Source organism: Martes martes (genome assembly GCF_963455335.1).
Source record: "Martes martes genome assembly, chromosome: 9".
NCBI classification, from domain to species: domain Eukaryota; kingdom Metazoa; phylum Chordata; class Mammalia; order Carnivora; family Mustelidae; genus Martes; species Martes martes.
Window position 1 is genome coordinate 102,097,547 of NC_137896.1, and position 17,565 is coordinate 102,115,111.

General features: G+C 44.6%; 1 protein-coding gene across 1 annotated transcript in view; it reads right to left on the reverse strand.

Moving 5' to 3' along the window:
• The window catches only part of LOC308348612 (interleukin-36 gamma-like), a 47,828-nt gene extending 30,762 nt beyond the window's left edge, over positions 1 to 17,066 (reverse strand). Inside the window, exons 1-3 of the mRNA XM_080812789.1 lie at positions 16,938 to 17,066; positions 16,042 to 16,154; positions 15,204 to 15,266 (exon numbers count right to left, since the gene is read on the reverse strand). The gene's annotated coding sequence lies outside the window, so the exon portion shown is untranslated. The remainder of the gene's footprint in view (positions 1 to 15,203; positions 15,267 to 16,041; positions 16,155 to 16,937) is intronic.
• Positions 17,067 to 17,565: the final 499 nt, after the last annotated feature.

Consider the following 17,565-nt stretch of genomic DNA (forward strand, 5'->3'; position numbering starts at 1 on the left):
ACAGGTATCAAACCAATACATTGTATATTTCCACAATGTTATATGTCAATTATATCTAATTTTTTTTAAAGTTGCCAGTCCTTAAGATCTGGACCTATCTGGAAGTGGCATAATTCTACTGCATTCTGTTAAATACTGGTTAAGCAATCACAAAGCCCAGCCAGAGTCAAGAGGAGGGAACATTGACCACCCCTGTCAAGAAGAATGTCAAAGAATTTGCATGTATTTATTCTGCCCTACCCGTGAGTTATTGACAAACTGTTTATTGTTTTCATTGTTTCACGTTAACCCACTCCCTTTTTGTTTTCAATGAGGCTACAGTCTCCGTGTTATATAAGACACAACATATGGGGCACCTTGGTGGCTCAGTGGATTAAGCAGCTGCCTTCAACTCAGATCATGACCCCAGGGTCCCGGGATCGAGCCTTGCATCAGGCACCCTGTTCAGTGGGGTACCTTCTTCTCCCTCTCTCTCTGCCTCTCCCCTCTCCTTGTGCCCTCTCTTCCACTCTGCTCTCTCTCTCTCAAATAAGTAAATAAAATCTTAAAAAAAAAAAAAAAGATACAACATAGCTCCAGACATCCATTCAGAGCTGCACACATGGTACATCCCTAGCCCACATATGTGGTTCTCACCCCCAGTTGCAGAACACCCTCCTGGACTGTGGACACCATAGACTTTGGCCGTTCTCAACCCTCTGGCCCAACCTAAAACTGACTTCCTTGGCAGTGGACCTCCATGGATGGGGAGATGGAATAGAACTCACTGGCTTGTCCTGGCTGTTGTCTCACTAGAAGGACCTCCTCCCTAAGGCTTTTCTAACTTTTCCAAATTTTATCCCCAAGACCTACTCTGAGCAACCTGCTCCAAGGCACCAGCACAGCCATTTTCTCCCAGAAGGATCTCCCTAGAAATCAATGGGTTTTTAGTGATCTGGGGGAAAGGAGAGAATGGAGCTTTAGAAAATACAAACCTTGGTATTCTGTGGCAGGGTACCACTGATATGTCACTCATTCCCTCTAGTCCAGGGGCTAGACTGACTAATTTTGCAGGCAAACAGAGAATTTTTAGGAAGGTGCTTTTGGAACCCACTGCCTTGAGCCTTCTTTGCTTGATGGATACAGATCCCAGAAGGCTGAATATAGCATTTTTTTAAGGTGGCTCTATGGATAACCTGTGTGGATACCTTCTGAAGTACTATTATGAATTTTATTAGCTTTGTGAGCCAATTCTTTTTTTTTTTAATTTTTAAGATTTTATTTATTTATTTAAGGGAGGGAGACAGAGAGAAAAAATGAGTGGAGAGGGGGAGAAGCAGTCTCCCCGCTGAGAAGAAAGACTGACATGGGTCTCGATCCCAGGACCCTGAGATCATGAGCTGAGCCAAAGGCAGATACCTAACTGGCTGAGCCACCCAGGTGCCCCCTCATGAGCCAATTCTGTCTGTAATTGGATATCAGTCACCTATATGTCTCTAACCCCTCCAGGCTATTGGAGTCATCCTTTTTGCAATGTTTAAGTGGGAATTTGCTTAATCCCCTATCCAACATATAGTGGAAACTCAATTTCCCATATAACCTATCCCCTAATGCTTCAGGAATACCTCTTGTAGTCCCTGATTTCTTATATCTGTTGATCTCTCTTATGGCTCACATATTTTAGTTTTTTTCCTATGTTTGTTCCAAACTGACACAGAACTTTGGTTTCCTCCACAAACCCTAACTCTACCAAAAACAAAACAAAACAAAACACTAATCTTACAAAGCAGTTGTTACCAGCCAGTAGTTCTCAAACTTGGTTTTAGAAACACCTAGAAGGCTTTTAAATATCCTGATGCCAAGTCTACTCCCTAGATGAATTAAATAAGAGTTTCAGTATTTTTTTTTAACTCCCTTGGATGTTTCAATGTCAGCAGTGCTTGAGAATCTCCCAGCTAGCACACACTCCTCAATACCTATGCAAAAGAGTCATCTGAGGATCTTGTTATAATGCAGAGTCTGGTTCTGGGTCTGGCATGGGGTCCCAGATTCATCTCTCACAAGCTCTCAAATGATGCTGCCGATCCCCAGATTGCATCTTGACTACCAAGGAGCCCACAGACATGGGGGATGATGACGGCCCAGCAAACAATTTATGCCCTTCGTGGTTCACACCAGTCAGTGAAGCTGCTCTCAGGAACTTCTCAGAGACCACCTTACTCTTCTAGTCCCACTTCCCAGGCCTTCCTTTCCTTGCATTTCCTTCAGCTTCTCTCTATTCTCAGACCCCATGCCTTATCCTTCCCTGGCTGCTTGTGGAAGCATCAGAGTTTTACTTCCTTTGTTTTTGTTTTGTTTAATTTTGTTTATAATTTATTTATTTATTTATTTGGGGTGGGGGCACTGCATGGTGGGGAAGGGCAGAGGGAGAGGGAGAAAGAATCTCAAGCAGACTCCACTCTAGGTAGAGCCCTAGGTGGGGCTTGACCTCAGGACCCTGAGATCATGACCTGAGCTGAAACCAAGAGTGGGACACTTAGCCAGCTATGCCACCCAAGTGTCCCCAGAGTGTTCCTTCTTTATCAGGCAGATCAATCTAGTAGGGTCTCCTAGCACATCTCAGTCCCACTCAACGTGATTTCATCCCACAACTAAGTGTACTGTCAAAAGGATATACTAATCCCAAGGCAGTACTCTGTCCAAGACACATCACCTTCAACTTGTAAGTCACAGGTTCTCAAACTTTCTCAACTCACAGTGCCCTTAGTGTCTCAGGAATTTCTTCACAGAGCCTCTAAGCTAGGAGTGCCTGTCAGGTCTGTTTATTAAGTAGTCAGTTTGAAACAACTTAATGATAGTGATTTTTATGGGTCTGACAGATGTCTGTGTTTTCCTTAAAATTTTAAAATAACACATGGCACCTCTGTGAGTATGGTGGGGCACCAGGGCCCCTGGACTCACACTTTGGGAACCATGGTTCTAAACTAACAACTGGGATAAATGTGACCTCCAAATGTCCTAGAAAGGTAAGAAAACCTTGTAGCAAGGACTCTATCTGATCAAATCGGGGCTGAAGTTGATGGGATAGAAAAGGATTTCTGGGTACTGTTTTCCTACCAGTCCCAACTATATCTGGCACAAATGCTAACACTTAACTCTCTACAGTAGCTAAGAGATTAAATTTCTAGATTCATCACCCAATGCGATTTCCAAAGGACTCTGGAGTTAGAAGAGTAGAAGAAAAAACACAAGAACAAGAAAGTAGTTCTTCTCCTGATACAAACCTGTAAACATGACTCATCTTGTATCAGAAAATCTAGGCAGGGAGCTTAACTGTTATCAGAAACTATATCACTTCATGGTGCAAACTGTTTCCAATTAGGAGCCCAACTCTATAGCACAATGACTCTTCACCCTGGCCATACATTAAAATCACCTGGGAGCTTTCAAAAAATACCAATGTCTGGGTATTACCCCACATCAGTTAAGTCAGTCACTAGGGATGGGACCCAAATATATAATTTTAAATTTCCTCAGGTGATCCTAAGATCAGTGGGTAACACAGAAGAGGTACAAACCATAGATTCCCTGCTAAAGGTATCATGTTTATGGAGTCAGAAACAAGACTGTTGTGTTTGTTTATGTTTGCACATAGTTAGATAGTATAAATGCTAATCTATCACATCAATCACATTTTATACCTGTTGTTCTATGTAGACAGTCACCAGTCCTGTATGTGGGCTCATACCCTCCCCCATTCAAAGCCTGAATTCAGTCACGAATATTTGGTCATCCCTATCAGAGATGGCATAGGGACAAATTCCCTGTCTAGAATTGTCCCATACTCCTATCCCCCATAAGCAGGGCTGATCAACTGAATCACTACACCCCCCCCACCCCACCCCCATAGTCATCCAGATCTCTGGCCACTGATGCAGCTGGCCCTGCCCACTCAGACAGGCTCCACAAGGGCATTCTTCTTAAGACTCCTGCCATCTCCATCCCCTTCTGACACAAAGCTGCTGCTCCTGGGTGCTTCCTGCCTCACCCTGTCATCCTCACCCTCTCACTGTCCTCACTATCGGCCCAGTCGGTGCCCAATACATCAGAGATCTGTGCCACCCGGGCGTTGCTGATGTCATGGGCCCACCAGTAAGGGGGTGTAGAAGAAAGGGTTATCAATACTACTACCACTGCTACTACTACTACTACTACTAATAATAATAACGAAATTCCATTGGATATTATCAACACACTACTACTAATAATAATGTTGAACTTCCATTGGATGTTATCAATACTACTACTAATAATTAACTTTCATTGAATCCCCTTACACCTCACATCAATCCTATATAAGCTAGTTTTCATTATCCTCATTTCACTGATGAGCAAAATGAAATTGGTGAAGCTTAGTAACTTGTTCAGACTGGAAATGACTGACAAGGTTTTGGCCCCAACTTGGTCTGATTCCGGAGTGGTATGGTTAATTACCGAAGTTCCTCTATGAATGGTTTAATGGGTTGGGGTGATAAAGTAATGAGAGGAGCACATATTGCCTGAGTTCAACGGGCAAAGTAGGGATCCAAGGCTGGTGAACTGAGGCATGTTCATTGTTCATAATCTCTGGTACCGTTTTTCAGGAGTAAAAACCAATCAATAACCTTAGATACATACACTATTCGAGACCCAAAACCCAGAAAGTTCTGGTTCTAGAAGGCAGGGTTCCCAAAGCAATTCCAGACAAAAGCACCACAACCCCAGGTGACTCTCCACCTTGCTTTATTTATGATTTATGATTTATGAATTTATGAATGATTTATTTATGAATGTATGGTTCTCATTCTCTCACTTCCCACCCAGTCTGTATTAAAGCCCTCTCCCAATGGGGCCTTCAGCCCCTCTTTTCTCTGGAATGGGCAAAAGGGCTGCCTCTTGGGGAGCAGCCTCAAAGAACAGGTGGTAGTGGGTAACAGTGAAAGGAGATGGGCCCAAGGAGATCCTGGATCTAAAAGAAGTTTATCTGGAAGGGTTGGAAGGGAGAAGGAGCTAGAGGCACAGGGAGAGGGAAATTCCAAGAATCGAGATGTTCTTGGCTCCTAGGCCAACTCACTTATAAGAATTTGATGACGAAAGAGGGTGTTGTACCAGAAATGTCAAAAGAAAAAAAGATCATTTTTCACTACAAGAGCTGACCCTGTTTTCTGACTTTTTCCAGACACCTTCTATGTATCAACTTCACACTACAGAAAAGCTAATACCAAGAAAAATCTTACTTTTTGGCTGTCTCTAAAGGAGAACTCTGTCCCTCCTATGATAGAGTCAAAGAGCCAAAACATCTCTCACTGCAACTGAAAGTAAGAGATTGGGAAAGAAATGTCCCCTGTCCTGATGCCTGGGTGGCTCAGCCGGCTAAGCATCTGCCTTCGACTTGGGTCTTAGTCCCAGGGTCCTGGGATGGAGCCCCGCATCAGGCTCCCAGGTCAGTGGGGAGCCTGCTTCCCCCTCTGTCTGCCTCTCCCCTTGCTTGTGCTTGTGCACTCTCTCACTCTGACAAATAAATAAATAAAATCTTAAAAAAAAAAAAAAAAGAAAAGAAAAGAAATGTTCCCTGTCCTCCCAGTTCAGGGAAATGGGAAGCCTGAATTCTAAGGCTGAAAACCCAAACTTTGGCAAAGACTGCCTGATCTTTCCTTCACAAAGTAGCCCAATTACCTGATAAATTCTCTTTTGCATTTCCAAAAAAGAACATCAAAGAACCGAACTCACTGCACAATGAGGATCCATTCACCTCCCTCAAGGAATAAGTTGGTTCCTGTTTCACTTTGGAGTCAGCTGCAAATTCCAGGTACTTCCTCTATACCTCTAAATACACAGACAAACTATGGGAGTAAGGAAAGATCAAGGAAAAGAAAAAAAATTTCAATTCAGATTTCAAAATACCAGTGTGAATCTCAATACACTAGGAGACAATATGCAAATGGGAGTGGACAGACCCTCTTTGACAACAGAACACTTAACCCTCAGCTCTACAGCAATTGGCCCAGAATCAGGACGTTTTCAATGACTGCCAGCTTTTCTATCTTTGTCTCCACTCCCAACTCAGGACCAACCAGAGAAAGCCAACTATGCCCTTCAAACCAAGCTCACAGGGTGACCCACCTCCAGCTTCCCACACCAACTCTAGTCAGTCACACTTGAAGCCCTCCCCCTTCTTTACCATCAGCTTACCCACTCCTCTGCCTGCCTTTGAATCACTGCCAAATGCAAGTGATGGTGGCTGACTCCTTTGCTAGAGCAAACTCTGAATAAATAGCTCCAGTTTGTTCTTATCCGAGTGGTCTTCATGATGAGGCCTTCTCTAAAAGCCATTTTAGATTTCTTTCTGTATGACCGTACATAAACTTTGTTTAAACAAAAAGCCTGATTTATGGCTCACCAAGCACACATTGTACACCTTTGTAAATGGGTAGCCTGAAGGAAACCATCTTGTCCTTAAGATCTCAATCGATGCTCCTACTCCCTGCATTCCTTGACATTAAAATCTGTGATTCCTGCTTAAATCATAATCTATTGTCTTTTGAGGACTTACAAGTTGTAAAAAGGTATATAACCATAAAAACCGTTCTTTCCCTGGAGCACTTTCTTCCCTGTGAAGATCATGTTTCCCGGGCATCTATCTTGGGCTCAAATAAAATTCTTTCTTTCTTTTTGAGATTCTTAAAGGTTTATTCATTTTGTATCAACATTTGTATGTTTCTTTTTGTTTTTAAAAAATATTTTATTTATTTATTTATTTGAGAGAGAGAGAGAGGGAGAGAGCACAAGCAGGGGGAACAGCAGAGGGAGAGAGAGAAGCAGGCTCCTAGGAATCCTGGTGAGATGTGGGGCTCTATCCCAGGACCCTGGGATCATGACATGAGCTGAAGGCAGACGCTTAACCAACTGAGCCACCTGGGTACCCAACATTTGTGTATTTCAATAAAGAATAGCAAATAATGGGGTGCCTAGGTAGCTCAGTGGGTTAAAGCCTCTGCTTTCAGCTCAGGTCATGATCCCAGGGTCCTGGGATCGAGCCCCACATCGGGTTCTCTGCTCAGCGGGGAGCCTGCTTCCTCCTCTCTCTCTCTGCCTGTGTCTCTGACTACTTGCGGTCTCTGTCTGTCAAATAAATAAATTTTTAAAAAAAAAGAATGTTTAAAAAAAAAAAGAATAGCAAATAAGAACCTATCTTCTCCCTGTAGATGTTGTCTTCACCCTACAAGCGTATGGGCTTTGTTTTCAGTGTCATCTGTCCCTTTAAAGTATGTTATTTGGGCTATAAGAAATGTGGGGGAGCCTGGGTGGCTCAGTCAGTTTAGTGTCTGCCTTGAGCTCAGGTCATAATCCCAGTATCCTGAGATCGAACCCTGCATTGGGATCCCTGCTCTGAGGGAGCCTGCTTCTCCCTCTCCCTCTGCTTTTCCCTCTCCCTCTGTTGCTCCCTCTGCTTGTACACTCTCTCTCTCTCTCTCAAATAAATAAAATATTAAAAAAAAAAGGTAGAGTGTGGTTAATTATAAGGTTCTAGGGAAATAAATTTCCAGGAAATGATGATCTCAGGGCCTGTGGGTTTGTTGCTTTCCTAAACATGCCCAACCTCACCCGGGTGCTTCTGTTTCTCAAGATACAGCCAGGCTATACTCGTTATCGTGCCTCCAGGAGGAGGATGCAAAAGTTCTATAGTAAGGGATGTGTGTGGATGGTGAATTCTGGGGACACTGATCCAGCTGTGGGTACACTGAGAGAGGTACATTGGGGTTTGGGGTCCAAGGGGTACAGCAAATCCCTGTCCATGAGTCCCCAGTGGAGGAGGAGGGGGCAGCAGCTGTGAACAGGTGGGAGGAACCAGTAACAAAGAATCAGGAGAAGCTGCTTCTTCTAGGAAGACTGAAGGCTGAGAGCAGGGCCCTCATGACATATCTGGGTTTAGGTCCAAAGCAAAGCAAGTTCCAGATACTAAAGTGCTGTGGGGGTGGTGGCCAGGCAGGCAATAAGAATAGGGACCAGGAGGGGCGCCTGGGTGGCTCAGTGGGTTAAAGCCTCTGTCTTCGGCTCAGGTCATGATCTCAGGGTCCTGGGATCACGCCCTGCTCAGCAAGGAGCCTGCTTCACCCTCTCTCTCTGCCTGCCTCTCTGCCTACTTGGGATCTGTCTGTCAAATAAATAAATAAAATCTTTAAAAAAAAAAAAAAAGAATAGGGAGTCAGGTACAAATTTGGGGGCAAGGGATGTTGGAGGTGAGTATCAATTTTATTTCTAGGTTGCGTATATAACAGATTCAACGCTTAAAGTCTAGGGGATCCTCACCCACTCAGAAATTGTCATCTGTACTGGGAAAGCCTGGTAAAAATGTGGGGTCTGGAAGTTGGTGTCTCCTTTTGTTCTGTTGTTGGTCTTTACCCTTGTACCCTTTAGAAAGGCGAGCCTGGGTTTGGGGAGGTGGTGTATAGGGATAGGTTGGCTGGGCTATAGACATTGGGGAAGGTATGTGAAACGTGTAAGCCTGATGATTCACAGACCTGTACCCCTGGGGCAAATAACACACTATATGTTAATAATTTTAAAAAGGGGGTTGCCTGGGTGGCTCATGGGTTAAAGCCTCTGCCTTCAGCTCAGGTCAAGATCTCAGGATCCTGGGATCACGCCCTGCTCAGCAAGGAGCCTGCTTCACCCTCTCTCTCTGCCTGCCTCTCTGCCTACTTGTGATCTCTCTTTCTATCAAATAAGTAAATACAATCTTTAAAAATAATAATAATCATAATAAAGAAAGGCAAGCCCTGTTTGTGTCATCTTAAGACTAAAGCGAACAGTTCACTGAAATACTACGTCTTTTTCTTGTAATTCAGTGAGCTACACAATTATTTTCTAATTGAAAATCTTGATACTTACAAAATTAGCTTACTCACTTGATTTATCTGCTGCTCTAGAGTCCCAAACAACATGACAAATATCTAAAGTTAAAGTGATTGGATGAATAGCAAGATTTAACAATTCAGTTGCTTTTTACTTTGATTATACCCCAAAGAGAATATATAATCAAAATTACTTTGTGGTTGCAAAGTTTTCAAGCATTCTCCATTTTATATGATTATGTAAGTACTTAACTAATATTTAATGTGTTTTGTTTGCATTTACTTTCATTTTGGACGCTCTAGCAACTGACAATTCTTGTTTGGCAGTGGCATTTAGCCCTTGATGTGTGTTGTAAGGGGCCCCTCAACTTCATTATGCTGCCTTGAAGTCATTCAGAACAGGTTCAGATGAGAACATAAATTTCCTTTGTCTGACACCGGCTGGCAAATTGACTGGACCTAACTCTGAAGGGACCATGTCTGATACATTGCAATAAATACATATTTATTCTTGAAGGACCATGCTTGATAAAGATGCAGGGCCCCAATCTTATCTACTATGTAAGCCTGCCACTTTGCAGCTTCTATGGCCCATACATAAGCAGTTGGCTTTCCTAGTCCTGCAGAGGTCAAAAAAAAAAAAAAAAGAGGGGGGTGGATTTGCAGTGAACTTAGACTGCAGGCTGCAGACCAGCCCCTTCCTTAGCAAAGCAGTGTTTCCCTCCATCTTTGCTTGCCATCTGACAAGAACTGGTCTGAGTCTATGCTTCTCTTGAAGGATTTTGCTGACTGAGCCAGGAAGTAATTAGCACACACCAACATTATGAAATTTACCTTTCCTTTCCTCTCCTCTGCAGCCTTCGGTAATATGTGGGCTATGACCACAGTTTCAGAAAGTGGATCAGGGGCCAGTATCTGCTTTGGGATTATGTAAAGAATAGAGCAGTTTTCTCTTCCCAAATTTCCAAGGCAGAGGCACAGGCTGTCTCCTGCAGTGGCTGTGCCCAAGGCCCATTTTTATTCATTGCCCTTCTGGCACCACTTGTTTTACTTGTCAGGTCAGGAAATGGGTTTTGTGCATGTCAGGAGATAGAGTGGAAGAGGGATGGGTGGCAGGAGCTCCCTGGGCCTTTACAGCAATGTCCCTTCCCTTTGGGCTGCCATAAGAAAAGAGGTACCCAAAGGCATATCAATGGGGTTTCAGGGTACCACAGCTTGGGGTGTGGTAAACCATCCCTCCTGGATAAGGAGATGCAGGTGGCTCCATACTGTGCATGTCTCTCCCTTTTCTCCACCTTTGCTTTCTTTCATATCAATAAAGGAAACTCATGAGGACCACTCAAAGACAAACAGCAGAGCCTAGACTGACCTCGTCCAGAACCTAAACAGACCTTGAGCCAACTAGTACTTACTCTTTCTTGTGATCTTGCTCACATGTCTCTTTCCCAAAGAAGCCCTTCTGAAGGGTGCCTGGGTGGCTTAGTGGATTAAGCCTCTGCCTTCGGCTCAGGTCATTGTCTCAAGGTCCTGGGATCAAGCCCCACATCGGGCTGTCTGCTCAGCAAGGAGCCTGCTTCACCCTCTCTCTCTGCCTGCCTCTCTGCTACTTGTGATTTCTCTCTGTCAAATAAATAAATAAAATCTTTAAAAAAAATAAGCCCTTTTGATTTCCTGATTGGGTTACAACCCACGCCCATGATACACTGGGCACCACTTCTCCATTTACTCTTGCTGTTGGTGTGATTACTGTCTATCTCCCCACCAGACCATGAGCTACTTGAGGACATAGTCTGCATCTGAGTCTGCTCAGCCTTTCCTCCTTGTCACCTAACACAGAGCCTGGCACAAACCCTTCTGTAATGAATGAATCAGCTAGCAGGGGGCTCAGCAGGCCAACCCACATTATGCAAGCTCTGTGCAAGTAAGCATCTCTCCATCACTGTCTTCTGCTGGGTACCTTGCTGCTGGGAACTGTGCACAGTCACCAGATGTGCCATGCAATGGGTTTTCTCCATGGTTCAGGCTCATGTCCCCTGGAGCAGGACAATCCCTAGGGACAGACGTTTCAGCCCAGACTGAATGCTAGTGCAGTTGGCACCCACTCACTCAGAAATGGTTCTCAATCACAAAAGCACATTACTGTTTTCTAATGAAATATATGGGAGGAAGCGATGTTTCTCAAAGTGTGGACCAGAAAGATATACTTGGATCAGAATTACTTAAGGCTTTTTAACAAGGCAGCTAGATTCCTGAGTTATATCTCAGAATGCCTAGATCAGAATCTCAGGTGGTGCAACCCTGAGAATCTGTATTTTTTTTCCAGCTTTATTGAAATATGATTGACATATAAATAAGCTTCAGGCATACAAACTGTTGGTTTGATGCATTTATATACCCCACGATGATTATCACATAGCATTAGCTAATGCCTCCATACTATCACATAATTATTTTGTGTGGTGAGAACATTTAAAATCCACTCTTTTAGCAACTTCCAAGTACACAATACAGTATTACCAGCTAGGATCACCATGCTGTGCATCAGATCCCCAGAATTTGTTAATCTTATAACTAGAAGTTTGTATCCTTTGACAAATATCTCCCCATTTCCCCTACCCCCAGCCCCTGCTAACCACCAGTCTACATTGTCTCTCTGAGTTTAGCTTTTTTAGATGCAACATAAAAAATGATAGCATGGGGCGCCTGGGTGGCTCAGTGGATTAAGCCTCTGCCTTCGGCTCAGGTCATGATCTCAGGGTCCTGGGATCGAGCCCCGCATCGGGCTCTCTGCTCAGCGGGGAGCCTGCTTCTCCCTCTCTCTGCCTGCCTCTCTGTCTACTTGTGATTTCTCTCTCTGCTAAATAAATAAATAAAATCTTTTAAAAAAATGATAGCATACAGTATTTCTCTTTCTCTGTCTGACTTTTTTCACATAGCCCAATACCCTCAAGATTCATTAGAAGCTTCTCAGGTGATTCTTTTTTCTTTCTTTCTTTTTTTTCCTTAGTATATGTGCTGCCAAAGCGAGCACTCTTTTTTCTTTTTTTAAAGATTGTATTTTATTTATTGATTTGTCAGAGAAAGAGAGAGCACAAGCAGGGGGGTGGCAGGCAGAGGGAGAAGCAGGCTCCCCGCTGAGCAGGGAGCCCAATGCAGGACTCACTTTTTAGCCCTCAGGGACAGGGCAAATCGCTCTGTACTAGGAGTCAGAACATCTGGAAGTCTGCCACTTACAATCTGGGTGACTGGTCAAGTTACTCGTCTCTAAGTCTGTTTACTCGTCTATGAAATGAGCATAATCATCCTCACCCTGCCCTCCTCACAGCATTATGTTAATTATTGATGTGACAATCACCCAATGCATTATGACAATTACCTTAAACACCAGAAATCACCATGAGGGACTGCCAAACGGTCCCTCCCACACACTCTGCAAAGAGAGCCTAGCCTGTCCTGCTGCCTTGGGCCAACTGACCTCTGATCCTTCCTTGATCTCCTGGAGATCGATCTCCTGGAGCCGCCCTGACAAACCTTCTGCAAGAGGGCTGTGGGGAAGTAACAGGGAGTTGTCAACAGCTCTGGGTGTCTTGGTTAGGTGGAATCTAGAATGCATTTTCCTACTGAAAATTGCCAAGACAGACTAAGCTAAGTAAAAACAAACAAACAAAACCACTAAAACAGCTAATGTTACTTTTGCGAGTAAAATAGTGTAGACTTTTGTGACCATCATGCATTGCAGCCATCTAATGGAAATTGTACTTCAAGTACCAGACTGACTCAAGGGTAAATGTCTAGAGGCTGCCAATAGTCTCTGGTCTCCTACCCTCTACAGCAGGAGTTGGCAAACTTTCTGTTAAGGGATGTATTGTAAATATTCCAGGCTTTGCAGATCAAGAAACCACATGCTCTATGGTTATAGTATGAAGGCAGCCATAGATGACCAATGAGCACGACTATGTTAGCAAACTACATGAAACAGGCTGTGAGGTGGATTTTTGCCTGCAGGCTACAGTTTGTCAACCAGTTCTTGCTCTAAAATGAAGATCTGAAAAGTGGCTGCAGTGGTGTGCTGGAACAAGCTTATATCAGCTTACAAGAGCCAACGGCTAGCATCTCTTCCCAAATCCATGCTCAATGACTTCATGTTGGCAGTCTGAAGTCAGCCATGCTGGGAATCATCACACCATGAAAACTGGCAAGAGCTACATATCAGAGCTCCCTCCCACTCCCCCATTTCCAGAGAACTGGTTGTCAAACATTTGCCAGCACATCGCTAGGTGCGTGTCTGCGGGGACGGGGGTGGAGCGTGGTGGTTGGGTGAACCAGACAGTCCACTGGAATGTGGGAAGGAATCACTAAATGTCGGTTCTATTTTATTTAGTCCTTCTGAATTTTCTAATTTTGTGCAAGTTTCATAATGTATAATGCCCACATTTCAAAGATGTAGATCCTCAGTTTTGTTTAATTGATTGGGGTAACTGGGATCCAAAATGCTTAGAGCATACCACTCCTAAAGCTGTCATCTCTGTACAGGTAACTCAATGCCAAGCAGAGTACCAGATGGATAGAGGTCTTCTTCTATCCCCAAGATAGCCTAGCTCTGGCCTTCACCTACCTCACCCTGCCCCAGGATCTTGAATGGGAGCAGGAGTGGCCAACTGTGAAACGAATCTCTGGCTGGGGTGCTCCTGTTCTTGCTACAGATTAAATTCCCTGAGACTGCCCTTTTACAAGCAATCCTTTCTAGCCCACAGGTGAGAGTCCCAGCCCCAAGCCTCCACCTGCCTATGACCTCAAACATCACAGCCCACTGAAGATTTCTCCCACCCAGATTTTCTGCCTTGCTCTGAACAAGCAATTTAACATGGGTTATCCATTTTCAAAGATGGGTTCAATCCAAGGCCCCATCGCTTACTGATTTAGGACCTAGGAAATGTTACTAAATCTCTCTAAATCTTCTTATCTGTGAAAAGGGGCTAATAATAGCACCTACCTGGCAGATGTGTTGGGAAGATCAAAATGCTTACTCAAATGAGTAACATTTAGCCAGGTATCTGAGCCATAGAAAAGCCCCAGAACATGTTAATCTTTAGTCTTCTTAACCGTCTTTCCTGTAGCCTATCACTGGGGGCAATATGCCATCAGCAATGCCTGGGGCGGGACAGCTCCTTGCACTGCAGGGCCAGTGGAAGAGAAAAAAGGCAGGAAGGACCTAGGAGCGAAGCACCATACACTGGAAATCACCTGATGGGTGACAGTTTAGGGCCATGGATGCCTGGGCCCCACAGCCCTGAGATTCTGATTGGTCTGGGGAGACACCTACACGTGCTCTGTAAGTTGCATTTCCATCACTGCATTGGGCCACTTGCCACTTGAATATTTCTGGAACCTGTCCTTCTTCTACTTCGGTTTCCCTCCTGTCATGCAGACTTGGGCCTCCCATCATGGTGCCCTGAGGCTCCCGTGGTATCCTCTTAGTGGGATCGGTTCACATCACATCATTCCTGACCTCATATGTGTTCTTCAGAGTTTCTTCCCAAATCCACAGCGGAGGTGTAAGTGGCTTTCACATGCTGGTAATTATTTTCTCTAGGGAGTCCACTCCCAAACAACAGTGGGAGCCGCAATGGCAGCAGCCATAGTGCCTGACGCGACCTCCCTCACAGAGCACCCCAGTGTGTAACTGCTGGTTTACCAGGGAGGAAGGAAGCCTGCTGTAGACCTGGGACTCAGGCTGAGGTCTCCGGACTCTGCTTTTGCAGGGATGGTGACAGGGAGCCTTAAACCTGACTTGGGCAGACAGATGTTACAGTGCCTTTCTACCTGTGTCACTTGGGGCAGGTGCCCTCATTTGCTGCACTTGAATTTTCTTAAGATCATCAGGAGATTATCTAGTAACCTGTGAGAAATTTCTAGATCTGTGAGGGCTGCCAAGGCACTAGCTGTGTGAGCTTCCTGTGCACCCTCTGCTGGCCAATTCCTGTTTTTCATAAATTATGTGAGGAGGTCAGCGTTGCCCGCTAGCGGCATGCTAAGGTCAGAAGAAGGACATAGAAGGTTCCCAGGCTCATAACCTTTCTTCTCCTGTGCCATTCGGCAGATATGTGCTACCTCGCCTCTCTGGAAAGGCAGAGGACAACCCAGGGTTCATCTTTCTTACTGACTCTCCTCAGATTCACTTCCACAAAGGAAAAGCCTTAGCCTCATCACAGTATCCTCAGGTATCCCCCCGTCTCTGATCCTCTGACTCCCCAAAGAGAGCATAGTGGCGTCACCCTCATCCTCACCCTCACAAATCACCACCCTCATCAGTTCAACCAGGGGCCTTACGTGAATAGGGAGAACTCATTGTGGGGAGGTTCGTGTTTGGCTCCGAGAGGCTTCTGGTGAAGTCTGGAATCAGAGACAGTGAAGTTAGCACATACAATTGAGATTTTCCAGGGATTTGGGAACATCAGGGCCCATTTAATGTTTTACTTCTTTTTTTGTATGTTTTGAGAAACACTAAAGCAGAGAGACAGTAATGACATAAAAAATAGCTTTCCTGGGGGTGCCTGGCTGACTCAGTCAGTTAAGCCTGATTTCAGCTCAGGTCATGAACTCAAGGTTGTGAGATGGAGCCCCATGTCAGGCTCTGTGCTGGCCATGGAACCTGCCTAAGATTCTCTCTTTCCCCCTCCCACTGGCCCTTCCTCCAACCTCTGTCTCTCTCTCTCTCTCTCAAAAAACAAAACAAAACAAAACTTTACTGGTCAAAAATGGTGGAAATGGAAATGAAATAGAGCTAACTTGGTTTCTGAATGCAGAACTTCCTTACTTGCAACAAATACATGCATTGCATTAATTCAGGGGTATAGTTTACATTGCCCACATTAATCTGAGACTAATCTGGAGGCTTCTATCTGATAAAACATTAAGTTTGATAATTCCCTGCATGAAATTCCTGGCCATAATCCAAAAAAAACTTTGCACATTGAGAGCACATAGCACCTAGGGAAGAAGAAAACTCAAAACTTGTGCTCTGGTATGAAGGTTCTACACAGTCTTAGCCTTGCTAACTACTTGGCTGATCGAGGCAATTCTGCCTCTCACCACTCTGAGCCTCGTTTTCCCTGTCTGTCCCTCCAGCTCTGACCATCTATGCTTCTAAGAAGCAGGAGGACTGCACCTTGGTGAGTAGGAATGGGGAAAGTTGGAGCTGCCCCAGGCCAGGTTCAGACAGAGCTTCTCAAGAACTGTACTGGAATCAGAGGAAGACTCTTCCCTTTCTGCACATGCCACCTACAAAGAGGCAGAATTAGGACATGGCCTCAATGTCACCATTTGGAGTTCCCTAGGGTTGGGAAATTACAATGTCTAGTGCTTATGCCTTCCTGGTGTGCACTCCCTGCTGCCTAAGGGACAGAATGTGTGCGGTGGCCATCACATGACCCATGTTCCAGGAGCAGGGCTAGTTCTAAACCTCTCTGTTGGCAGATCTACATTTACCAGACAAATGTCCTATTTTTAGTTTGGGAACACTGTCACATATGAGTTGAAGGCTCAGGGTTTGGGCCTCCATCATGTTATAGGCCTCTCCCTTCACACTCCATGCATTAGACAGTCATTTGAGTTCAAAGCCTCTTCTTTTCATTCCCCTTGAGCCAACACCCAAATGCTTTCCTCCGTGGGGCCCTCAGAAGCCCTAAGCTGGTGTCATTTTCCCACCCCAGACTCAGACAACCCCTTCCACTGCAGGGACTTCACCTCTGCTTGAGCAGGCTGGGAGGACAGAAATGCATTTGGATGATCCAGAACCATCCAGTTGGTCAGTCAGGACTTCAAAGCCCCAGATCTGTGGGTGAAGGTGATCTATTTACCTACTACCTAACATACCTAGGCACCCAAGGCAAAGTTTCATTTTCCCTTCAAGGATTTCTCTCACCTAATTCATTTACCAGGGAAGTTCTCAAAGGTCATTTACCATGCAAGTCAACAGGAAGAAACAGGTCTGTATGCAAACTTGCAAGGTCTTTCTTTAGGGGTTATTTTTGGCCCTGGTAAGCATGTTTGCAAGAATCTTACCTTCTGAGCAGCACTGGGGCTCATCTCTTCCCAGGTCTTCAGACTCTGTTTTCACACCTAAGTCCTTCAAAAATGACATTTTAAACACAATGAAATGACTCAGCAAGGGCCTGGGATGAAAGGCAGGACCTGAGTAGACAAGAAGGAGATCAGTTATGGCACTTCTGCCCCAGGAAACCTTGCTGGACTTCGCTAGTGCTGATTGTCCATCAGCCTTATTCTCTGCTTAGAAATGTTTGCTGTGTCCAGGAAGTCCTTGTAAGACTTGACCATGCTTCTTCTATCACTCTTTCTTTGATTTTTGCCCTCCAAAGCAATGTTTCCAAACTGTGGGTCATGATATGATTCTTATGGATCTTGGCAATATTTGATTAAAATGTAATCAAGAGTTCAAAGTGTATTATTGCTCTGGAGCTATCAACTACAGCCCACAGGTCAAATCTGTCCCACTACCTAATTTTTTAAATAAAGTTTTATTGGAACACAACCATGTCCTTTTTTATACATTGTTTATGGCTGCTTTCTGGCTTTAACAGCAGAGATGAGTATTTGAAAGACAGATCATCTGGTCAGCAAAGCATAAAATGCTGACCGTCCTTAATACCCATCACCAGATAGGTATTAAGGA